The 26,099-nt window shown below is 37.2% G+C and overlaps 1 long non-coding RNA gene and 1 pseudogene across 1 annotated transcript; both read left to right on the forward strand.

Annotated features, from left to right (window-relative positions):
• Positions 1-7,243: 7,243 nt before the first annotated feature.
• On the forward strand, positions 7,244-16,641 carry LOC116668509. Its single transcript, XR_004325611.1, has 3 exons — positions 7,244-7,254; positions 12,408-12,411; positions 15,828-16,641. It is a non-coding gene; the product is annotated as an uncharacterized LOC116668509 (long non-coding RNA).
• A 6,049-nt stretch (positions 16,642-22,690) lies between these two features.
• Positions 22,691-23,238, forward strand: LOC102506381 (annotated as a pseudogene).
• Positions 23,239-26,099: the final 2,861 nt, after the last annotated feature.

The raw sequence follows: 26,099 nt of genomic DNA on the forward strand, positions 1-26,099 counted from the left end.
TTGGAGAGCAGCCAACAAGCTTACCTGTCAGCTTCTATAGATTCACAAGTTAGTAATTGCTTTACCTTTCTAGGAAATAAAAATTCCGTACACCAAGCTCTGAGAGAGACAAGGCAATGCAGAGGGAGAGAGGAACCGCTGAGAAGATCACCAGCTGTAGATGCAGAAAACATGTGCCCCCAATCTCCCCATTAGGTAAGAACAGATTTATACACTAATATTATTACTACCATGACTATTTAACATAGTCTAGCTTCCGATGCCTTCTCAGACAAACTCTAAGATGTGGTTTATAGCTTTAGTGTTACAGCAGGCAGATAGCTAGATATGAGCAGAGAAAGAGGGACACAAACCAAATGGCAGGAATTGGGCAGAAAGGAGGGGCACAAGCCAAATGCGGGAAAACATACCTCATGTAAGCACCAGGGGTCCCTAGGCAGAGAAGGAAAAGCAGGAATCTTTGGGCTGATAAGGGGCCACACCTTTTGGCCTGGAGACTAACAAAGAAAGGTGAGAAAAGGTAGGAATTTCCAGTGTCCAAGTGTAACCTTTTGCTCATTATGCCTTCATTTCAATAAAATTAGCCTTGCAGATCAGAAGTACACATCAGGCACCGACACCATGACACTTCCGATCCAGACTAAATGAGGACAAAAATCCCTCCTCCCTTTGGGAAGGTGGAGTTGGGATGATAATCAGGAAATACTACCCCAAGCCCTTCCCTCCTCAGTGAATATTTCGCCCACTCATTTTTACACCCTGTGTAACTAACTTGTCAGAGAAACTCAGGACAGCCACTCACCTGAGCCTACCCACTCTCCCCTTGAGACTGTACTATGCATACTTTAATAAATCCTCCCTGTACTGTTTTTAACCCCTGCATCTTGTCTCTGAATTCTTTCTGGCACGGGGCAAGAACCTGGAACACCGGTTGCGGGAACATTAGGAATCGATTCTCCTTTTCCAACCAAAGCCTGTCTGCTGTTGTCTGGAAGCCCGGTGTTTGAAAACAGCAGCTTGCTGACAGCTGAGACTGAAACAAAGGCTTTTCCGCATCACTCCCCCTCAAACCTAATCTGTTCTGCCTGAAACAGGCACAATGGCTTTAAGGTGGGACAGGGCAGACCACTGGAATCACATTGTGTGTGCCTCAAACCCTCAAGTCCAAAGGGCAGTGTGATCACTGTGTGCTCCCTGCAAACCCTCCCAGGCTTGCAATTTCCCTTGTTCACCACTTTGGCCAGGTGGTCCACCCTTCTCCTTTCTGGCTCTGTCTGCCCTCTCCACAGGATTACCATACAATGCTATAGATGTTCCCAAACATCTGCCCATTTTATTTATTCAGAAGCAACGGCTGTCCAGCTGACTACATCTGACCCCCTATCAGGACCAAGTGTTCTTAGGGAAATACTTTTTTTTATTATTTTAAACTTTTCCCTTTAAGATAGTTTATTTAATCATGCATTTGTTTAACTTCAGAGTGAAATTTAAATAAAAGGAAATTCATTAGCCTATGTTCTGCAGGGGGCAGATTAAAGGAATTGTCCATCCAGTGCCAGTGCCACACAGCACTGAGACAGAATGGATTCTAGCAACAGGCACAATATGAAAGAGTACATGCTGAATAATTCCATATTCGTCAAGTTCAAAACCAGCAAACCTAAGCCTATGGTGATACAAGTCAGATAGTGGTTGCCTTTGGCGGGGTATCAACTATGAGTGGTACCAAGAGCCTGCTGGTACTGCCAGGAAAGTTCTTTCTTGGTCTGGGTAGTGGCAAAATTAACTTATATAAATATCCACCCAGTTGTAGACTTGAATTATGTGCTTTACTATATTTAAATATGTATGCAATGTGCTTTCATTTTAAAAATTATAAAAATATGTTATATCTCTACCTTTAAAAAATTTTTGTTTAAAAATTCAGTAATGTGCTCCAGTCTCTGATTCATATAAAGAGCACTCCTCAAGGTCACCATTCCTACAATTATACATTTCCTTCTCATGGTGCACAAAGTTTGTTGTCCTAGCCTTGAACAGTGGGGAGCCCGTGCTCCCCCGACCCCCAACCCCAGCTTGGTTGCTCCTGCAGGAGACAATGTTGGCCAGGGTGTCTGCAGAGAATGTGGGCTCCCCACCTCCCTACACTCAGCTACGTTTTCCAGTGTTGCTGTGATCGTCTGATGTTTTCTCTTGGTCAGAATCCTCTTCTAGACATCCATAGTATCCACACATCTTTCTATATATGCCAGACATAACCAAAAGAACACTCAGAAATCCTCCTTCAAGTATTTAAACGGTATTTTAAATATAATGGCATTACATTACCAAAGAACACTGTGGTTGAGTGGGATTCTAATGATTCTGTGCTAGCTTGGTTTCCTGTGTCCATGTTCTTTGTCGATCCTTGTCTACATGTATAAATAATTAAAAAGATAAAATCACATCATATTGGCATTAAAAACAGGCACGTACATCAATAGAACAGAATAGAAAGTCTTTCCAATCTGGATGCTTTTTGTTTGCTTGTTTTGTTTTCTTTTGGGGGAAGAAGGGGGACAGTATGTATGTATGTATGTATGTATGTATTTTAATAGAGGTACTGGGGATTGAACCCAGGACCTGATGCATGCTAAGCACAAGCTATACCACCAAGCTATACTCTCCTCCCTTGGATGCATTTTGTTTCATTTTCTTGCCTACTTGCTCTAACTAGTACCTCTAGTACAATGTTGACTAGAAGTGGTAAGAGCGGATATTCTTGTATTATTCCTGATCTTGGGGGAATGCATCTGGTTTTCTACTAATATGATGTTAACTGTGGGTTTTTAGAAATGGCCTATATTAGGTTGAGGGAGTTCCCTTTTATTTTCAGTTTATTTCATGAAACGGTTTTGGATGTTGTCAAATGCTTTTTCTGTTTCTATTGAGATGATCATTTTTTTTTCTTCATTGCATTAATACAGTATATTACATTGACTGATTTTTGAATATTGAATTACACGCATTCTTGCGATAAATCCTACTTGTCATGGTGTGTTATATTTTTATACGTTGCAGTATTTAGTTTGCTAGTATTTTGTTGAAGATTTATGCATCTGTATTCACAAGAGATATTGATTTGCAGTTCTCTTGTAATGTTTTTGTCTGGTTTTGGTATCATAGAATGAGTCAGGAAGGTTTCCCTCTTCTATTTTTTAGAAGAGTTTGTGAAGGATTGATGTTAATTCTCCTTTAAATATTTGGTAGAATTCACCAACATATAATTCCTTTTACACATTTAAATGATATGGTATTACAACATTATTTTAGCTTGTATTTCTTTGCTAACCAGCAAGGTTAAATATTTTCCCATATGTTTGCCTGCTAATTTTCTCTGTAAATATGTATTGTTTGTTCATATTCTTTGCTTGTTTTCATATTGAGTTCTATGTGTTTTTCTTATCAATTTTAATGAGATTTTTAAAATAGTGACCCTCAGAACATTATATTTTAATCTAGTAATCTTTCAATGTCCAGAAATATTAATGTATTTTAGGTATAGAGAGGATAAGTCAGGTTTGAGAACAACTTCTGCTTACAATAATTTTCTCACAATTCCATCCTGTTGGCATACAAAATTATTCCATATTTTTAAAAAAATTTATTTTCTTGAAGAAGTATTTGTTTTTACTCTGCCAAGCTAGGCATACATATGACATATCAGATCCATAACGTTTTATCCTTCCTCTGAGCTCTTGCTAATGGTTCCATTTGGTGAGTCTGACTTAGAACCACGCCTACATGCTCAGTTCAACATCTAACTCAACTTTCCTAGGAACATTTTTACCACAGGAAAATATTGAAATGGGAACCAAACAAGTTAACCAATATGTAAATTGAAAAATTAATTCTGCTTACCATTCTAATAAAAAGCTAACAGAGGACTTGATGAGTACTCTATGGTGTCAAACATTTGATTAAGAAGACCAGTTGGCATAAGGTCTGCTTAGAGGATTTTAAGCTAAAATGTCATTCCCTACAAGCCTATCCAATGCTTGGACATCTGCCATTAGAAATGTATTCTTTGCAGGAAAGGGTATAGCTCAGTGGTAGAATGCATGCTTAGCATGCACAAGGTCCTGGGTTCAATCCCCAGTGCCTCCATTAAAAATAAACAAACAAACAAACTTAATTATCCCCCCCCTCAAAAAAAGAAATGTATTCTTTGTGATTAGATCTGGAAAAGACTTATTCTGTATATATTCTGTGTGGGTTATGTGTGTGTGTGAGGGTAAGTGGATGTGGGTGTGTGAGTATAAATGAAGGAAAAGTAGACAAAACACACAGAGGCACAAAGGTGCATTTTTGCTGGCACAGAATAGGAACCAAATCACTCTTAAAGTCAGCCTTGAGAAAGCAATTTAGACTAGCTGGTGTAGATTTTGCTTGACTCTGCACTGTCACTGGAAACAAAACTGCCATTTGTGTTAGGAGATTTTTATCTCCTATTCTATTCTTTTGTCGCTTTAGACACACACAGTTAGTTATTCAAAGTCTTTTCATTCCAAACCTATAGAAATAATATGTATGCTGACTACATGGAAGGTGAGAAAACAAGTTTGTTTGTTTTAATCATTCTTGTGTTTTCCATTCCTCTTTGGTCCATTTCTCCTGATCATAAATTGTTACTATTTCTATACTTTTTATTCCTTTGAGAAGTATCCCTACATAATATATATCAGTTATGTGCAATTTAATATAGTCATCTACAGAAGTTTGATAGACAATATATTAAATAAAATTCTCCTTTTTCCCCCTAAGAGATCATTCTCATTCCATTTTTTGAACTAGACAAGGCTGCAGGCTCTATCATTTATGTCTGCATGATCTTTGTACAAACTGCCTAACCTCTCTCTGTTTCCCTACTCTTAGTAGAATAACAACTCTTTCAAGATTGCTCAGATGTTCTACCAAGCTTTTGCTCCAGCCATCTTAGCAGATGTAGCAAGAATAGAGGTCATTGTCCAAAGGGCCGATAAAAGGCAGCATAAGACATAGGAACATCTTCAAGGACCAAACTCAGTTCTCTCTGCTGCGCAGATGACTCATAGCCCTTGCCCATTAACTGAAAAATCAACCTGGGTGAAGGGTAGGAGAAAAGAGAGAGGGAAAATCCTAAAGTGCTGTGACTATGTAAAACCATGGGTAACCAGGAAAACACGGGAGTGACTGAGTCCACCATGAACTGGCCAGATTGACTTTTCTCCATTAACCTGCAGTTGTGAGGCTCCTTCCTTAGAGGCTGATAAATACGACTAGCCTATTCTCTTCAATCACAGCTGGATCCAGTTGAAAGAATAACTGGAAGATTTGGGGAGGAGGGTTTAAGGACTGTTTCTGTAGCCTTTCTCCTTATTATTATATTCCTCATGGAAATCGTATCTGTTATTAGATTCTAAGTGTTGACATTGACACTTAGACATCTGCTTCCTTTTGAAGTGGACAAATTTCTGATTCCCTGCTTGAAAACTTTTCTCCAACCTTAAGTCATCATTTATGTTTGACCTACTGCTAATGGAAATATTCTACCCAAAGTCCAGGAAAAATGTACCCTTTACTCACCTTACATAATCAGCAAATTATGAAAGTATCTACAGGTCCTGACTAAGTGTATCAACATTGCAAATAACTGCAACTAGGTCATCAGAACTTGAAATAGATAATAAGCATTACCATTAGTGAGAGCCCATGGAGCAGAGGTCAAGAGTTAGGTTTTCATACAAACCAAAGGCTTCTAAAAGCCTTAACATAGGAAACTGCTTATCAGCTCTTTACATCCAGTGACACGGATATGTTTTATTCATCTAGGGAGTACACACTGATGCTGGGAAGGGAGCACTTCCCTCCCCATAGACAACTTTCTTATCACCATTAGCAATGAAGCTTCCGGTAAGAGTCAACACTGTGCATTCACATTATCTCTGTCGACAACTGTGAGCCCTTCTCAGCACATCAGCAAGAGCAGGAAGATGACGAGCAAATGAAAGCCTGAAAACAACTTAAAAATGGAAGCACCTCATTTCTTATGGAGTTTAATTAAACTGGAAAGTTCTCCCTAAGTTTGGTGCAAATTCATCTGGCAGCAAAGCCTGAGCTGATATAAGACAGTTTAAAGACTATTTATCCTCCTTAGTATGAATATTCATTCATTTTTCTGCAGAAATAACAATGTGTTTAATTACAAGGCACAGACCTGTTGGGGCTGTCACGTTATATATCAGCACATTACATAAGTTATATGCATTAATTTACCTTCTTAAAACATTTCTGAATTCTAAAATACTTGTGGCCTCAAAGGTTTTAGATAAGGAAGTATGAATTTGTACTCATTTTTCAAACTTGGTTATACAGAATTATTCTAAACACATTTATTTCACATGGCAATATACTTGGTTCATATTCCTGATTCTTATAATATTTCTCATCTTAACCAGAGTACTATATAATTAACAATAGCTAAGCACTTAACATGATGTGTATTCACATATATAAACACACAGATATGTTTATGTGTATACATGTTCACACACACAGAACTGCTATGGTAAACACCTCGGATGCAGTAAACACAGGTTTATAATTGATACTTTCACTCAACAGTCTTTCTCAGAAGCAAAGCTTAAACCAAGAGCCCTGGCTCTTTAACTCCTTAAGAAGGAGTGCTACTGAAATGTCTGGTTTGGAAGAGGCTATCTTTAAGCAGAGAACTCACAGATATCTCCCAAAACTGCTGAATATCTTAAAGGAAGCTGATATTCATACTGGAAATCAATTTATCTATATATGGTTCAAAAAGCTTGTATGTGACATCCTCAGCTATTCTCTTCAGTCACAGCTCGATCTAGTTTGCAAGCATTTCTTCTTGATTACATTGCAGGAATAGCTTAGGTTTATATTATGTTTTTCAAAGAACTGTGATATATATTCTCTATATTTGATTTTGCATAATAGGAATATTAATATCCACATCAAGAGTTGTCTTGAGGATTAGATAACACATTGTATGTCAAGTCCAACGCATTCCATACGGTACCACTGTTTTCACCTGGTATCCTCAGTTTTCGGATGGGGCCCAGCAATTGTAGGTGGCTTGTCCAAGTTCACACGACTAATATACTGGAAAATTGACACTTGATCTCATTTTACTGACAGTAAGTTCAATGTTCTTTCCACACCACTTCACTGTCTAAAATGAATGATACTAGGGGGAGGGTGTAGCTCAGTGGTAGAGCACACAGTCCAGCACACATGAGGCCCTGGGTTCAATCCCCAGGACCTCCATTAAATAAACAAATAAAAACCTAATTACCTCTCCCCCAAGAAAATTAAATTTAAAATAAATGATACTATCTTTTACCATAGGTTTTTGCAAAATGAAAATGGCTTTTTGCTTTTGCTGATTATTTAAATAATACATGCTCATTGTATAAACAAATGCACGGTAAAACTGGATAGATTCAAAGAAAAGAAGTACCCTAAAAATTGTATCATCCAATCACCCAGAAAGAAGCATGTTAAATTAAGAGTATAATTTTAAGATTTTTTTTCTATGCATAAACTCACATAAATACAGTACACCAATTAAAACAGGATACTAACTTTATTTTTCTTTTTTATAGTGTGTTTTTATTTATTTTTATAGTGTGTTTTTAATAATATATTATGGGCATCTTTCTATATTAATAAATATATGTTTTAGTTATGAATTTCAAAACATTTACTAAGATGTAGAAAACTTACAGCAAATACTGCTTAGTTTATTCTTAAGACCCAGAACTAGCAGAAAAGTCAATGTGGGCAATTCACGGTAGACTTAGTCACTCCAGTGTTTTCTAGTTCTTCGTTGGTTTAATGTAGTCACAGCACTTCAGGACTTTTCCTCTCTTTTCTCCTCCCCTCCACGCAGGGTGATTTTTCGGCTACTGGGCAAGGGCTATAAATCATCTGGGCGGCAGAGAGAACAGGGCTTCATCCCTGGTGATGCTCATCTGTCCTGGGCTGCCTTTATCTGAGCTTTAGGCAGCAGCTTTCATTCTTGCTACATCTGGCAAGAGGGTTGGAATCATTCCTTGATATCTGGCTGTCAGATTGTACATTCTCCATTCACTTTTATTCCAAATACAAGGTCTCTTCAAGTCTGCCTCCCATCCCATCTGTCTTAGTCTGTTCAGTCTGCTATAACAAAATACCACACACTGGGTGGCTTAAACAGTGGACGTGTATTTCTCACAGCTCTGGAGGCTGGGCTGTCCAAGATCAAGGTGCCATCAGATTCAGCGTCTGTCTTTGAACAGCTTTCCTAGGTTCACAGACAGCTGTCACAAGGTAGAAGAGGGCAAGGCAGCTCTCTGGAGCCTCCTTTATAAGGGCACCAGTCCCATTCGTGAGGGTGCCACCCCCAAAACCTAGTTATCTCCCAAAGATCCCACCTCCTAATGGCATCACCTTTCGGGTTAGGATTTCACAGATGAATTTTGAGGGCACACAGAAATCCACTCTACAACGTCATCTGTGCCCTCACAGCTGCTCTCCAGTGCCAAACTGAGATTGCTCTCAGCACCACTTGCTGCACATCTAACAGTTATTGCTATCCTTTTGCTAGGGTACCATGTTATGGTAGGATCAGTAATGGCCCCCAAAGATATTCACATTTTCCTCATCAGAACTTGTAAGTATGTTACGTTACACAGTAAAAGGGGTTTTGCAGATATTGCAGGTAAAAGGATGTGTGATTAAGTTGAAGATCTTGACAGAGAGAGATTATATTGGATTATCTTGGTAGACCCAAAATAAAACAAGGCCCATATAAAAGGGAAGCAGGAAGATCAGAAGCAGAAAAGATATGACAATGGAAGCAGAGAGAGAGGCTGTAAGATGCTACCCTGCTGGCTTTAGAGATGAAAAGGGGGAATGTAAAGTAGCTTCTAGAAGCTAGAAGAGGCAAGGAATAGATTCTCCCCTGAAGCCTTCAGAAAGACTGTAGCCTTTCCAACAACCTTGATTTCAGCACACAGACTAATTTCATGCTTCTGACCTCTAGAATTATAAGGTAATAAACTGCATTGTTTTTTAAGTCACCAAGTTTGTGGTAACTTGTTATAGCAGCAATTTGAAACTAATACACATAGAGTTTCTTTAAAAGCCTGCAGTGACCCTGGGCTATACCTAGAAAAGTAAAACATTGGTTCCCTCTCCATTGGTGCATTTCAATTGGAACTGGATTTCTATTCTTCCCTCTCATCCCATCTTCAAAGCTTGGCCAACAAGAATGCAGAGAACTATGTTCCTTCCCAGAGATCACTGATAACAGCCAAGTCTACTACTCTACTCTCTGTCTGTGAAAAACTAAACCTGTTTCTTTGCCCAGAAAGGAGGGAAAACTCACCATTCATTCCTCCAAATCTATCATCTGTTTTAACACTTCAGGGCTTTGGCTTCCAATAGGCAAAGCCAAACTTTTCAAACTAAACATCTTTCTCTCACAAAGTCCAACTATTGCAAATCTAAACTTTTTGATTTATGTTTAAAATTTCATTCACATAACATATGTGTTCTGTTATATTTGTAGCCCTCCTGAGCCAATGAATGCATTGATTCAATGATTTAACCTTTCTTTTTGTTTTTAACATTTTTTATTGATTTATAATTATTTTACAATGCTGTGTCAAATTCCAGTGTAGAGCACAATTTTTCAGTTGTACATGAACATATATATATATTCATTGTCACAATTTTTTCTCTGTGAGCTACCACTACATCTTGTATATATTTCCCTGTGCTATACAGTATAATCTTGTTTATCTATTCTGCAATTTTGAAATCCCAGTCTATCCCTTCCTACCACCACCCCCTTGGCAACCACAAGTTTGTATTCTATGTCTATGAGTCTATTTCTGTTTTGTATTTATACTTTGCTTCTTTGTTTGTTTTTTTAGGTTTCACATATGAGCAATCTCATATGGTATTTTTCTTTCTCTTTCTGGCTTACTTTACTTAGAATGACATTCACTTAGAATAACATTCTTCAGGAGCATCCCTGTTGCTGCAAATGGCATTATGTTGTCAGTTTTTATGGCTGAGTAGTATTCCATTGTATAAATACATCACCTCTTCTTTATCCAGTCATCTGTTGATGGACATTTAGGCTACTCCCATGTCTTGACTATTGTAAGAAGTGCTGCTATGAACACTGGGGTGCAGGTGTCATCCTGAAGTAGGGTTCCTTCTGGATATATGCCCAGGAGTGGGATTCCTGGGTCATATGTTAGGTCTATTCCTAGTCTTTTGAGGAATCTCCATACTGTTTTCCACAGTGGCTGCACCAAACTGCATTCCCACCAGCAGTGTAGGAGGGTTCCCCTTTCTCCACAGCCTCTCCAGCATTTGTCATTTGTGGATTTTTGAATGATGGCCATTCTGACTGGTGTGAGGTGATACCTCACTGTAGTTTTGATTTGCATTTCTCTGATAATTAGTGATATTGAGCATTTTTCATGTGCCTTTTGATCATTTGTATGTCTTCCTTGGAGAATTATTTGTTTAGGTCTTCTGCCCATTTTTGGATTGGGTTGTTTGGTTGTTTCTTATTAAGTTGTATGAGCTGCTTATATATTCTGGAGATCAAGCCTTTGTCAGTTTCATTTGTAAAAATTTCCCCATTCCATAGGTTGTCTTTTTGTTTTACTTCTGGTTTCCTTTGCTGTGCAGAAGCTTGTAAGTTTCATTACGTCCCATTTGTTTATTCTTACTTTTATTTCTATTGCTTGAGTAGACTGTTCTAGGAGAACATTTTTGAGATGTATGTCAGATACTGTTTTGCCTATATTTTCTTCTAGGAGGTTTATTGTATCTTGTCTTATGTTTAAGTCTTTAATCCATTTTGAGTTTATTTTTGTGTATGGTATAAGGGAGTGTTCTAGCTTCATTGCTTTATATTGCTGCTGTCCAGTTTTCCCAACACCATTTGCTGAAGAGACTGTCTTTATTCCATTGTATATTCTTGCCTCCTTTGCCAAAGATTAGTTGACCAAAAGTTTATGGGTTCATTTCTGGATTCTCTATTCTGTTCCATTGGTCTATATGTCTGTTTTGGTACCAATACCATGCTGTCTTGATAACTGTAGCCCTATAGTATTGTTTGAAGTCTGGGAGAGTCTTTCCTCCAGCCTCCTTCTTTCTCTTCAGTAATGCTTTGGCAATTCTAGGTCTTTGATGGTTCCATATAAATTTTATTATGATTTGTTCTAGTTCTGTGAAATATGTCCTGGGTAATTGGATAGGGATTGCATTAAATCTGTAGATTGCCTTGGGCAGTGTGACCATTTTAACAATATTGATTCTTCCAATCCAAGAGCATGGGATATCTTTCCATTTTTTAAAGTCTTCTTTAATTTCCTTCATCAATGGTTTATAGTTTTCTGTGTATAATTCTTTCACCTGCTTGGTTAGATTTATTCCTAGGTATTTTATTACTTTGGGTGCTATTTTAAAGGGAATTGTTTCTTTACTTTCTTTTTCTGTTGATTCCTCATTAGTGTAAAGAAATGCAACTGATTTTTGAATGTTAATCTTGTAACCTGTTACCTTGCTGAATTCTTCAATCAGCTCTAGTAGTTTTTGTGTGGACCTTTTAGGACTTTCCTATATATAGTAACATGTCATCAGCATATAGTGACACTTTTACCTCTTCTTTTCCAATTTGGATCCCTTTTATTTCTCTCTCTTGCCTGATTGCTGTGGCTAGGCCTTCCAAGACTATGTTGAATAGAAGTGGTAATAGTGGGCCACCTTGTCTTGTCCCAGATTTTAGTGGGAAGCTTTTGAGTTTTTCACCGTTGAGTACTATGCTGGCTGTAGGTTTGTCATATATAGCTTTTATTATGTTGAGATATGTTCCCTCTATACCCACTTTGGCAAGAGTTTTTATCATAAATGGGTGTTGAATTTTATCAAATGCTTTTTCTGCATCGATTGAGATGATCATGTGGTTTTTGTCCTTTCTCTTGTTGATGTGATGTGTTACATTGATTGATTTGCATATGTTGAACCACCCTTGTGTCCCTCGGATGAACCCCACTTGGTCATGATGTATAATCTTTTTTATGTGTTGTTGGATTCTATTTGCTAATATTTTGGTGAGGATTTTGGCGTCTATGTTCATCAGTGATATTGGCCTATAATTCTCTTTTTTGGTAGTGTCTTTGCCTGGTTTTGGTATCAGGGTGATGGTGGCTTCATAGAATGAGTTTGGGAGTATTCCCTCCTTTTCAGTCTTCTGGAAGAGTTTGAGAAGGACTGGTATGAGTTCTTCTTTGTTTGGTAGAATTCCCTGGTGAAGCTGTCCAGTCCTGGACTTTTATTTGTAGGGAGGTTTTTTTTTTTGTTGCTATTTCGATTTCATTTCTAGTGATCAGTTTGTTCGAGTGGTCAGTTTCTTCCTGATTCAGTCTTGGTGGACTGTATGATTCCAGAAACTTGTCCATCTCCTCTAGGTTATCCATTTTGGTTCCATATAGTTTTTCACAACATTCTTGTATGATATTCTGTATTTCTATTTTGTTTGTTGTAATTTCTCCATTTTCCTTTCTTATTTTGCTAATTTGTGCTCTCTCTTTTTTCTTCTTTGTGAGATTGGTCAGAGGTTTGTCGAGTTTATTTACTTTTTCAAAAAGCCAGCTTTTGGTTTGATTGATTTTTTTCTATGGTTTTTTAAATCTCTATTTTATTTATTTCCTCCCTAATCTTTATAATTTCCTTCCTTCTGCTGCTTTTTGGGGTTTTTTGTTCTTCTTTTCTAGTTTTTTCAGATGGTGGGTTAAATTATTTATTTGGGATTGTTCTTCTTTTTTGAGGAAGGCCTGTATCGCTATAAACTTCCCTCTTAGCACTGCCTTTGCTGTGTCCCATAAATTTTGTGTGGTTGTGCTTTCATTTTCATTTGTCTCAAAGTATTTTTTAAATTCAGCTTTGATTTCCTCATTGACCCATTGGATTTTTAATAGCATATTGTATAGTCTCCATGCTTTCCTTTTTTTCTCCTTTGTTTCTCTGTTGTTGATTTCTAGTTTCATGGCATTGTGGTCAATAAAGATGCTTTAGATAATTTCTATCTTCTTAAAATTGTTGAGGTTTCTTTTGTGCCCAAGTACATGATCAATCCTAGAAAATGTTCCATGTGCACTTGAAAAGAATGTATATCTATTTTGGGGGGGTATAATGCTCTGAAAATTTCCACCAAATCTAATTTCTCTATTGCATTATTTAATTTCTCTGTTGCTTTATTTATTTTCTGTCTGGAAGATCTGTCTAGTGATGTTAATGCAGTGTTAAAATCTCCAACTATGATTGTATTCCCATCAATATCCCCCTTTATCTCTGTTAGTAATTGTTTTATGTATTTGGGTGCTCCTATATTGGGTGCATATATATTAAAGAGTGTAATATCCTCATCTTGTATCACTCCTTTAATCATTATAAAATAGTCCTTCTTTATCTTTCTTTATGGCCTTTGTTTTAAAGTCTATTTTGTCTGAAATCAGTACTGCTACACCTGCTTTTTTGGCTTTTTCCATTTGCATGGAATATCCTTTTCCTTCCTTTCACTCTCAATCTATATGTTTCCTTCTCCCTAAAGTGGGTCTCTTGTATGCAGCATATTGAAGGTTCTTGCTTTATTATTCAGTCTGCCACTCTATGTCTTTTGACTGGAGCATTTAGTCCATTAATGTTTACAGTAATTAATGATAGATGTGTGTTTATTGCCATTTTGAACTTATCTTTGCAGTTGATTTGGTATTTCCTCTTTGTTCCTTTCTTCTTCCTTTTGTGGTTTGGTAATTTTCCTTTGTATTGTCATAAATTTTATTTAGTTTTTGTGACTCCTTTGTAAGTTTTTGGCTTGTGGTTACCCTTTTTTGTAAGTCTATTAGCCCATTACTGTAACTTTTTATTAAATTGATAGTAACATGATCTCAAACCCATCCTACAAAGAACAAAAAATTTTAAAAAGAAAGAAAAAAATATTCTATATTTTCCTGCCTGAGCACTCTCAATGATTTAGATGTCTTGTTTTACAATTTTGTGTTTATTTTATTTGTAATTAATGAGTTATCACCTTTCCAGTTGTGAGTTTCTCATTTCTGTAACATCCTGCTGCTTTTCTACTTAGAGTAAACCTTTCAATATTTCTTTTAGCATGGGTTTAGTGTTGCTAAACTCTAGCAGTTTTTTCTTGTCTGTGAAATTCTTTATGTCTCCTTCTATCCTAAAGGATAGCCTTGCTGGATAAATTATCCTAGGCTGCATCTTTTTTTCATTCAGGACTTTGAATATATCTTGCCACTCCCTTCTGGCCTGTAGTGTTTGTGTAGAGAAATCAGCTGAGAGCCTTATGGGGGTTCCCTTGTAACTCACTCTTTGTTTTTTTCTCTTGCTGCCTTTAGTATCATTTCTTTATCCTTGACTCTGGCCATCTTGATTATAATATGTCTTGGTGTGGGTCTATTTGGGTTCTTCCTGTTTGGGATCCTCTGAGCTTCCTGTCCTTGGATATCTGATTCCTTCTTTAAGTTTGGGATGTTTTCAGTTATGATTTCTTCCAATACCTTTTCAATCCCCTTTGATCTTTCTTCCTCTTCTGGGACCCCTATTATTTGAAGATTGGCTAGCTTTGTATTATCCCATAGGTGCCTTATGCTATTTTCATTTTTTTTGTTGTTGTTTTTGTTTTTGTTTTTGTTTACCTTGTAGTTGTTCTCATTGGGTGCTTTCTATTGTCCTGTCTTCTAGGTCACTTATTCGTTCCTCTACATTATCAAGTCAGCTTTGCACAGCCTTTAGATCATTTCTCATCTCAGCCAACGAGTTTACCAATTCTACTTGGCTCTTCTTTATAGCTTCAATTTCATTTTTGACATATTTTATATCTCTAAACACTATCTCTTTTAGTTCCTTCAGTACTTTGATCACTCCTTTTTTGAAATCTTGATCTAGTTGGCTATCGATGTCTATTTCATTGATCATTCTTTCAGGGGATTTCTCTTATTCTTTTAACTGGGAATGGTTTCTCTGCTTCTTCATCTTGCTCATACCTCTCTGGCACTGTGGTTTATGGAGTATCAGTTCTAAACTCCTTAAGGAGTTTATCTATCTAATGCTTATGTAGGAATAAAACTTAAAAAAAGAGAGAGAGAGAGAATTTTAAAAGAAGGGAGAAAAAAATGTTTGAAAACAGTATAATGAATAATAGAAGAGCAAGCTGAAGCAGAATAGCAATCAGTTTGAGACGTTCTTTTAAAACCTTTAAAAAAGGAGAAAAGAGGAAAAAATGTATTTGAAACCTCTGTATAATCAATAACAGGACATCAAAACCATGAGAAATAAAAATGAAATGATGTGCATTTTTAAAAATAATAAAAATATTTTTTAAAAATTTAAAAGGGATTAAAACTGGGGGTATATATAATTGTTTAAGAAGTAAAAATTATAAGCGTAATAGAAAATAGAACAGGTAAAAACAGATTTTTTAAAAAGGGGGAGTACGGTGTTCTCCTGGAGACTGTGTGCTCTTAATGCAAAGTCTTTCTGTCTTCTTCCTGTTTTGAAGCTCAGATTGTTGTTTCCAGAGGCTCTCCATTGGCGCCCTCATCTGTGCTGCTCCCAGTGCCTGTCAGCAAGCAGATCACACCCCCACCCCAACACCTGGGTCAGGTGCAGCTCTCCTCTGCTGTGGGCGGGCGGGTCACTGCCCCTCCCGATGCCGCAGTCAGATGTTACAGACTGGCCAGGTAGGAGGGTGGGTCACGCCCCCTCCCAGCACCATGGTCAGAGGCTGCGTTCCTGCCAGAAAGGTGGGGGGGCCGCCCTCTCCTGGCCCCGGTAGCTCCGCAGCTCTGTGCCGCTGCTCACTCTGTAGGCGGGCTCGCGGAAGACAGAGGAACAGCCCTGCCCCTGCTCCGGGCCAAAACCCAGCTCCTTGTTTGTCTTGGTGGTGCAAGTCTGAGGGACCAGGATGGAAGGATCCTACCTGCCTCGGGCTATAGACAAGTCTCCGTCTGGCCTTTGAGGCTGTTAAGCCCTTAGGTGTGGATTCAGGTTTCCCCTTCGCCCCCGCCCCCGCCTGGTTGCTAAGCACCAGAGGATATGGCGGCTGTGCCTGAGCCCCGCCTCTCTTCACCCGAAAACTTCCTGCGAGTTTTCAGAGATGGGGGTATGCACCCTTCCCCCCAGGGCACATCAGCCGTGTTGTTTTATGGAGGGCCTAGGTTGTTCTTCCCTGTGCACACATAGCCATGGCTCGCAGCCCCCTGCAGTTCCCCAGGGCTGCCTCAGTGCAGCCGTCCCCGCCCTACGCCTGACTTGGGCAGCCTGGCCCTGCCCACCGCTGCCGGCCTGTGTCTTGGGCTGGGTGTTGCAGGGACCCTCTGTGCCCGTTTAACTTAGTTCTGTCGGTCAAAGGCTGATCTGTACAGATTCGAGCCTCGGAAGCTCATCCTCCGTCCCGCTGGCCTCTCGGTTGGAGAGGGGAGACCCAGCGAACAAGCGCCAGTCTTCCTTTGCCACTCCTTCTCCCTGGGACCAGTCCCGCACTATTTTGCCTTTTCTTCTTTCTTTTTAACTTTTCTCCTATCGGATTTTTGGCATCTCTATCTTTTGAAGAGGACGATGTTCTGTCAGAGTTCTGTAGGTGCTCTGGTTGGCTGAGTGGGTCTGTGGATGTGAGTCTTGGTGTATCTGTGGGAGAGGGTGAGCTACAAGCATCCTTCTACTCTGCCATCTTGGCCTCCTCTCAATGATTTAACTTTTCATACAAACCTCTATCAACATTTTTAATGACTGTGGATTATTCTATTACATGGTTACTCAAGAATTTATTTACCTAATTCTTTTTTTCCCCAATTCCATTTTGATGGACATTTTGATTGTTACCAAATTTTACTAATATAAAAAATGCCAAAATGAATATTCTTGTACATACATTTTGATCAGTTATGAAATCATTTCTTTTTTAAAAAGCCCTGGGAATAGATTTTCTAGGTTAAAGTGTTTCTGCCTCGTGCGGAGGGTATAGCTCAGTGGTAGAGTGGTAGAGTGGTAGATTGAACCTGGGTTCAATCCCTAGTACCTCCATCAAAATAAGTAAGTAAACAAATCTAATTACCTAGCCCCCCCAAAAAAAGACCAAGAAATGGGGCAGTATACAGCTCAGTGGCAGAACACATGCTTAGCATGCACAAGGTCCTGGGTTCAAATCCCAGTACCTCCTCTAAAAATAAATAAGCAAACCTAATTACCTCCCCTGCAAAAAATAGCAAAAGTGTATGTACATTTTACACTTGGAAACTTGTTGCCAAATTGATTTTCTTTTATGGTCAAGTAAAAACAATTGTCCCTCTCATTGTACCAATTTTTTCTTTTATGTATACTCAGGTATATTAGAGTCCTAGTTTATCCACATTCTGTCCAATTATGAGTTAATCATTTCTCTTCATCTGCAAGGAATCAAAAATAATATCAAACTGATATTTTACTTTGTATATCTTCATTAATCAGGTTAATCATTTTTTATGTTTACTGGTCATTTTTATTTCTTCTCTAGATTCAACAATCATATTCTCAGCCCATTTTTTTACATTAGCTTCTTCATAGAAACCTTTATGTGCCATAACATTTCTCTTCATGCCTGTTACTTGCCATTTTCCTTTTTATTTAGTTTTACTTTTTGTTTTACTTTTATGGTTTCTCTGCCCCCATGAGATTGTCAAGTATGACAATCACTCCTTTAAATGTTCTAATTTAGCTAGTACTCCAGCTTTTAATTTTCATACTGTTTGTGACTGGCAGAATGTGTTATCTGAATGTTTAGATTAAGTAGGAACATTTTAAAAAATGAATACTTTTCCTTTTTTCCACCCAAGAGAATATTATTTATTTATTTATTTACTTGATATGGTTGCATTTAAGATTCCAATGTTACTATTATTTTCTTTTTTAAAATTGAAGTATAATTGACTTAACAATATTATAATGTCAGGTGTACAACATGATGATTGGATATTTTTATACATTACAAAGTGATCACCACAATAATGGTCAGTTTCTCCATTTATGTTTGTAATAATTGTTTTTGTGTGTTTAGGTGCTTCTATGTTAGGTGCATATATATTTACAATTATTATATCTTCTTATTGGATTGATCTCTTTAACATTGTGTAATGTCTTCTATCTCTTATCACAATGTTTGTTTTAAAGTCTATTTCATACATATACATACTGGTATATGTATTGCTACTCCAGCTTTCTTGTCCTTTCCATTTGCATGGAATACCATTTTCCATCTCTTCACTTCAGTTTATATATGTCTTTAGAACTGAAGGGAGTCTCTTGCAGCATATATATGGGTCTTGTTTTTGTATCCATTCAGCCATCCTGTATCTTTTGATTGGAGCATTTAGTCCATTTACATTTAAAGCAATTATTCATTGGTATGTACTTATTGATATATATTTTGTTACTTGTTTTCTGGTAATTTTTGTAGTTCTTCTCTGTTTCTATCTCTTTCTTTTGTTCTCTTCCCTTGTAATTTGATAAGAGTTTTTAGTGTTGTATTTGCATTCCTTTTTCAATTTTTGTTTAGCTCTTACAGGTTTTAGTTATAGTTACCATGAGGTATATATATGTGTGTGTATATGTATATACATATATACATATATGATTAAGTTGGTGATTTCTTAAATTTGAACATACTCTAATAACCCTGCATTTTTACGCTCCACCTCATTATGTTTAATGCTTTTGGCTTCACATATTGCAGCTTTTGTTTTTTGTATCCCTTAACTACTTATTGTGGCTATAGATGATTTTGCTGCTTTGTCTTTTAATTTTCCTACTAGCTTTATAAATGGTTAGTCTACTACCTTTACTATATATTTATCTTTACCAATGAGCTCTTTCCTTTCATATTTCTAGTTGTAGTCTTTTCTTTTCTGCTTAGAGAAGTCCCTTTAAAATTTCTTGTAAATCTGATTTAGTAGAGCTGAACTCTTAATTTTTGCTTGTCTGAAATGTCTTTGATTCTGAAATACTTTTATCTCTCTTTCAAATCTGAATGACAGCCTTGCTGGGTAGAGTATTGTAGGTTTTTTTCTTTCAGTACTTTGATTACATCATGCCACTCCCTCTAGCCTGCACAGTTTCTGCTGAGAGGTTGGCTGATAGCCTTTTGGGAATTCCATTGTTGTACCAAACTAGCTGCTTTTCTCCTGCTGCTTTTAAGATTCTCTCTTGATCTTTAATTTTTGCCATTTTAATTAGAACATGACTTGGTATGGAATTCTTTGTGTTTATCTTGTTTGGGACTCTCTATGTTTCCTGAAGCTGGGTGTCTGTTTCCTTTCCCAGGTTAAGGAAGTCTTCAGCTATTATTTCTTTAAATTAGTTCTCTAGCCTTTTCTCTTCTTCTTCTCCTTCTAGGGTCCCTATAATGTGAATGTTAGTATGCTTGATGTTGACCCAGAGGTCTCTTAAACTATCCTCAAGTTTTAAAGTTCTTTTTTCTTTTTCTGTTCAGCTTTGTTTATTTCCACCACTTTGTCTTCTAGTTCATTCATCGGTTCCTCTGTATCATCTAACCTACTGTTGATTCCTTCTAGTGTATTTTTTATTTCAGTTATCCTATTCTTCAGCTCTGTTTACTTCTACTTTATATTTTTTTAATTCTTTGTTAAACTTCTCCCTCTGTTCATCCATTCTTCCCCTTAGTTGAGCATCTTTATAATTATTACCTTGAATTCTTTATTGGATAAACTACATTATCTCCATTTTGTTTATTCTTTCTCCTGGGCTTTTGTTTTGTTCCTTCTTTTAGAACATATTCCTTGTCTACTCCTCTGTGTTTATATCTATGTATTAGATAGATTGGTTATGTTTCCCAATTTTGGAGTAATGGCCTTATGTAGGAGACATAATATGGGGCCTAGCAGCACACTCTCCTCTGGTCACCAGAGATATATGCTCTAGGATTGACCCTTATATGAGCTGCATAGTCCCTTCTGCTGTGGCAGGGCTGACTACTGTGGGGGCAGGGCTAGCCCGTGGCCAGTTGGTTACTAGGCCTTGACTTGTGTGGTGACTGCCAGTTCACTGTTGGGTAGACGGGTCTAGGTGTGGGATTCAAAGGCCTCAAAGTTGATGTCAGCCTGCTGATGGGTGGAGCCAGGTCCTGGAGCAGCTGGCTACATGGTCTGGGGGTCCCATTGCTGTTGTTAGCCTGCTGGTGGGCAGGTAAGCTCCTATGCTGTTATGACTCTAAAATGGCACTTGCCAACACCAGTGTTCTCACTGTAGAACAAGCTTCTAAAAATGGCTGCCACCACTGTCTATGTCCCCAGGGGGAGCCCCAGTATCCTCTTGGACTCTCCAAGAGGTTCTCCAAGATCAGCAAGTGGGTCTGACTCATACTCCTTTCAAATTACTGCCTCTGTGCTGGGACTAGGAGCATGTGAGATTTTGTTTATGCCCTCTAGGATTGTATTTTATGTTTTCTACCACCCTCAATTTCTCCTGGATCCAAGCCCCACTAGCCTGAAAAGCCAGCTCTTCTAGGAGCTCATCTTCCTGATGCAGTACCCTGGGTTGATGAGTCCAATGTGGGACTTGGACTCTGTGCTGCTTTGGGAGAACCTCCACAGTTGTGATTATTCTCCTATTTGTGGGTTACCTACCTGAGGACCTGGGTCTTGACTATTCCACATCTGTGTCCCTCCTACTCATCTTGTTGTGGTTCCTTCTTTATATCTTTAGCTGTGGAAAATCTTTTCTGCTAGTCTTCAGGTTATTCTCATAGATACTTGCTGTACAAATAGTTGTAATTTTGGTGAGCCCATGGGAGGAGGTGAGCTCAGGGTCTTCCTATTCCAAAATCTTGGCCATACTCTACAAATAAAGATTTTTCATTGACACATATCAACAAGCTTAATTTTATAATAAATAAATAAGTGTACTTTGATTTAACAAGAGATTCAGGGTCTTAAAAAGCTATCAGACATAACTGAATAAATTTCTGAAGTTATACAGTAATGTTTATAACAGCTTGTCCCCAAGAAAGCATAGTCACTTAATGTTTGTGATTCAAGTAATAAATTAAGTGTCACATTTAGCATCATTTTCTTCCACAAACTAATGGACTCTCTAGAATCCATTCACTTGAGACTTCTCTTTCTGCAATGCCTGTTCTTTGAAGAATTGTTTAAGTTTTCAAGAGAATTTGAAACATTAGTCTCTAGACAGTTTCTTTCAAAGTACCCTCTTGCTATTCAGACTTAGGTGACAGGAGTCAAATCACTGTTGAGCGCATCAGAATGACCACCGTGTCTGCTGAGAGGTTTGTCTGTTTTTTTAGGTAGGTGTATGTATTGCATCTTTTGGGGAAATGTAACCTCTAAAATAACCAATGTGGGACAGTGTTTATACTAGACTACCAGAACAAACATTTTAACTAAAATGAATTGCCAATTCGGTTAGACTATTTAACTGGCAGTTAAGCAAGCAGTTTTTTGTGTGAATTAAAGAAACCAACCAGTGATGATATTTTGTGAATACAAACTCTATTTTGGTTTCTTTAAAATTAAAATCGTTGTCATGGCTTTGATATTTTAATACACTGTTGCTCTTGGCACTCTGAAGTGTGTGTGTGTGTGTGTGTGTGTGTGTGTGTGTGTGTGTGTTGGGGTGAAGCAGGCAATAAAGAGAGAAATCCATGCATGTCATTGTTTTATAGGTAAATGTGTTATATTTAATATGAGATTGTTTTCAAACATCAGTAACTCCTTCAAAGACATTCTTGATGAACTGATATTAATAAATAATTCTCTATGTAAACACTATTATAATTATGTTCCTGATAAGTTTCATGTCCTTACTTAAAATAACTAAGTAAAAGATATCATAGATTACATAGACATTATAAGGAATGAACATAAATTTAAAATTCATATTTGTTGAGTTTTTTCCCTTATGTACTTCTAAAACTTAAAACTTACTTCAACATAAAGATGGCCAATAGGCACATGAAAAGATGCTCAACATTACTAATTATCAGAAAAATGCAAATCAAAACTACAATGAGCTCTGATCTCACAATGGTCAGAATGGCCATTATTAAAAAGTCTACAAATAACAAATGATGCAGAGGCATGGAGAAAAGGGAACCATCCTATAATGTTGGTGGGAATATAAATTGGTGCAGCCACTATGGAGAACAGTATGGAGGTTCCTTAAAAATCTAAAAATAGAATTGCCGTATGATTCAGCAATTCCACTCCTGTGCATATATCTGAAGAAGACTCTAATTCAAAAAGATGCATGCACCCCAATGTTCATAGCAGCACTATGTACGGTAGCCAAGACATGGAAGCAACCTAAATCTCTATTGACAGATGAATGGATAGAGAAGGTGTGATATATATACACAATTGAATACTACTCAGCCATAAAAAGGATGAATTAATGCCATTTGCTGCAACATGGATGGTCCTAGAGATAATCATACTAAGTGAAATAAGTCAGAAAAAGAAAGATAAATGCCATATGATATAACTTACATGTGGAATCTAAAAAAAGGCTACAAATGAATTCATTCACAAAACAGAAATAGACCAATAGGACATAGAAAACAAACTTATGGTTACCAGCTTTTCACGAAGATGGTGCTGAAAGCGAAGAAGGAAGCCCCCACCACTCCCAAAGCCGAAGATAAAGCAAAGGGTTTGAAGGCCACGAAAGCAGTGCTGAAAGGCTTCCACAGCCACAAAAAAAAAAAAAAAAAAAAAAAATGAAATTCCAGATGTAACCCACCTTCCAACGGCCTACAACACTGCAGCTCAGAAGGCAGCCCAAATATCCTTGGAAGAACGCCCCTAGGAGAAACAAGCTTGACCACTAAGCCATCATCAAGTTCCCCCCGACCACCGAGTCAGCCATGAAGAAGATAGAAGACAACAAAACACTTGTGTTCATTGTGGATGTCAAGGCCAACAAGCACCAGATCAAACAGCCTGTGAAGGAGCTCTATGACATTGATGTGGCGAAGGTCAATACCCTGATCAGGCCTGATGGAGAGAAGAAGGCATATGTATGACTGGCTTCTGGCTATTATGCTTTGGACAAACTATGCTTTCCAACAAAATTGGAATCATCTAAACTCAGTCCAGCTGGCTAATTCTAAATATAAAATTTTTCACTATTAAAAAACAAACAACAAATAAACAAAACCTTATGGTCATCAAAGGGGAAAGTTGGGTAGGGATAAATTAGGAGCTTGTGAGTAACAGATACACACCACTATAGATAAAGAAGATAAATAACAAAGGACTACTGTATAGCCCAGAAAACTATTACTATTCTGTAATAAACCAAAGTGAAAAAGAATATGAAAAAATATATATGTATATATCTGAACCACTTTGCTGTACACCAAAAACTAACACAACATTGTAAATCAACTACACTTCAATTTAAAAAAAGAAGAAATGTACTTCATCCAATTGGCAAACATATTCAAGAACTGTTAAGCTATAAATCGAAGCAAAATCAATTCATTTATTTTTTAAAAAATAATAACTTCTGGCTCAAAAATATTATATTGAACATTTCTAAATGTCAGATATCTGTAATGCTAGAAATCTTTAATTTTGTTAAAACAACTTGGTTAAAAGCTGAGTACTGTGTTTTTTCCCTTGATAAATTCAAGTAGCTTGTATGAAAAATATCTGATATATTTTCATCTTATAATCTTTACTACAGACATTCAGAAAGCTTTGATTCCTCTTGACCATATTCTACCAAAATCAAATTCATTTTTGTCCAACAAAAAGTTCAGGAAGATTGCACAGAAATATTATTAATGTTGAAATAACAGACATTTTCTAGATAATTCTATAGAAAAGATAATTCTGAATAGGATTTTTTTTTCTTGATAATGTGCTGTTATTCATTTTTCTTGGAACCACTTTTTCCTGATAAATACAGTTTTTCTCCTGTAGTGGTGAAACCACCATTTTTCTAATAGTTAACAATATATCTCCCAGATGGTCATTTCCTCTTTTTGGTTCCTTGACCTTTCTCTTCAGCAGTGCAAAATTCTTTTCAACAAATTCTTTCCAAAGATATCCACTAGCTTTTAACAATGAAGTTTGCAAGGGACCCAACAAGCTCTCTGTCTAATTGCTTTTCACCTCTGACCAGCTTGTTGTTTTTGGCTGCTGATTTATGTGTGTCCAGAATACCTAAGTTTCTTATCGTGCTTGTTATCAACTGTTACTTTGGCAAGATCTTTATTATTTCTAAATTGCAAAAAATCCTCCTCATTTTAGAAAAACAATTTCAGTGTCATAGGCATTTAAGAGACATAATTAATTCCATGCTTGTCATCATTTATTAGCAAGCTTACTTCCTTTCTTTGTAATTCCTTCCCCTGATATATTTGTTAACACCCTGCTGATTAGTGTTAATCCTTTATATTATTAGAATATTTTGCTTACTTGCAAATATATTTCTTTTTAGCTAAAGTTGTCTCCTTATCTGATGTGTTTACTTTGCTTTCATGTCATTTTCTTATTTCCCAAGTAGATTTTATTCGTCAAAAAGTTTTAGTGGTACGTGCTCAAGCCACTTGTTCTATAGAGTTCTCATTTCTGAAGAAATTAAAAGATATGCTAGGTTTTCATTAAATCTCTTAGATTGAATATTTCCTTCACACTTCTTGATTTTCATATTTTTTTCTCTGAGCACTTGGATAATTGGGTATTTTTTTCATGAATTATTATACAGTCAAGTCTCTACTGCTATACTGGAGTCATTCATTTTATCTATCCATACCTGCTTTTATATACATATTGTTCTATAAAACATTTATTTATATACTTCATCAACAAAAGGCCTTTTAAAAATTCCTAAGATGACAGGCATCGTCCTCTATCCCTTTTGCAACACCTAAGAATCTAACAGTTAAGATAAAGCACTAATTTAAGAATATAATGATTTATCTGAGGATTATTTGGTTTTGAAATGGAAAAGTCATAAAACCTATTTAAGTAAAATGTTTGAGTCTTAGTGCTGCAACTTAGTCACTATGATCTGGATTGGGTTACAAAAGTGATCTGTGTCTAGTCCTCATCTATGAAAGATAACACAGGAAGTAATTTTGAGAATAGAATTAGGCACATTTTATTGAAAGAGCTGTGTAAATTGTAACACACTCTACATAAATTTTTACTAGAACTCCCTCATTGTTTATGTAGGGGATCAGGAAATAGGATGTTAACTGATTTATAGGTAAAGATTTGATCTGGGGCAATGTGTATGCATTAAAATAAGATTAGGTGTAGTTATTGAGGTTAGAGAAATACGGGAAAAAAGAGACCTTCCTATTCTTCTCTTTGAAGCCTTAACTCTTCTGAGTGTTTAAAAGTTAATTAAGAGAGTTTCTCTAATCTTTCCCACTCTGTCTCTTTTCTACCTACCCCATGTCTCAGAATGGCTATTAACTTGAGTTGAAGAATGCAGCCAGGCTATCCTGACTGTAGAGGACAGTGTGTCATTATCACTGCCCCAAGGAGCCTTTAGAGACATTTTACACCTAATCACCTCTCCCTCATGGAAATTTAATAGTACAGATTTAGTGTATCTCTGTTTCTGTACTGTGGCTCTTTGAATAGCCACAAACCATAGTAACTAGCTAAAATGTTTTAGTCTTCATGACTAATTTTCACCCTCTCCGGGGTTATTATTGCCCCTGTGGAGAATTTGTGCTATGGGGGACTGATGGGAAAATTGGTACTTCAAGCTCATCCTCCTCCTTCTGTCCTCCTTCTCATAATAAGTCTCCCCTAAGCTGAAAACTACTGAAAGCCAGGAGAGGATTTCGCAGATAGAGGCTATGCAGGTCAACTCCTAGGGCACAGAGCTAGATGGAGAAGGGTGAAGTGGACCTGGATGGGTGAGCAGAAGATATTAACACAGACAATAAGCCAACTGCTATGAACTACATCTTCTATGTGCTG

The sequence above is a fragment of the Camelus ferus genome, chromosome 14, assembly GCF_009834535.1.
Source record: "Camelus ferus isolate YT-003-E chromosome 14, BCGSAC_Cfer_1.0, whole genome shotgun sequence".
Taxonomy (NCBI): Eukaryota; Metazoa; Chordata; class Mammalia; order Artiodactyla; family Camelidae; genus Camelus; species Camelus ferus.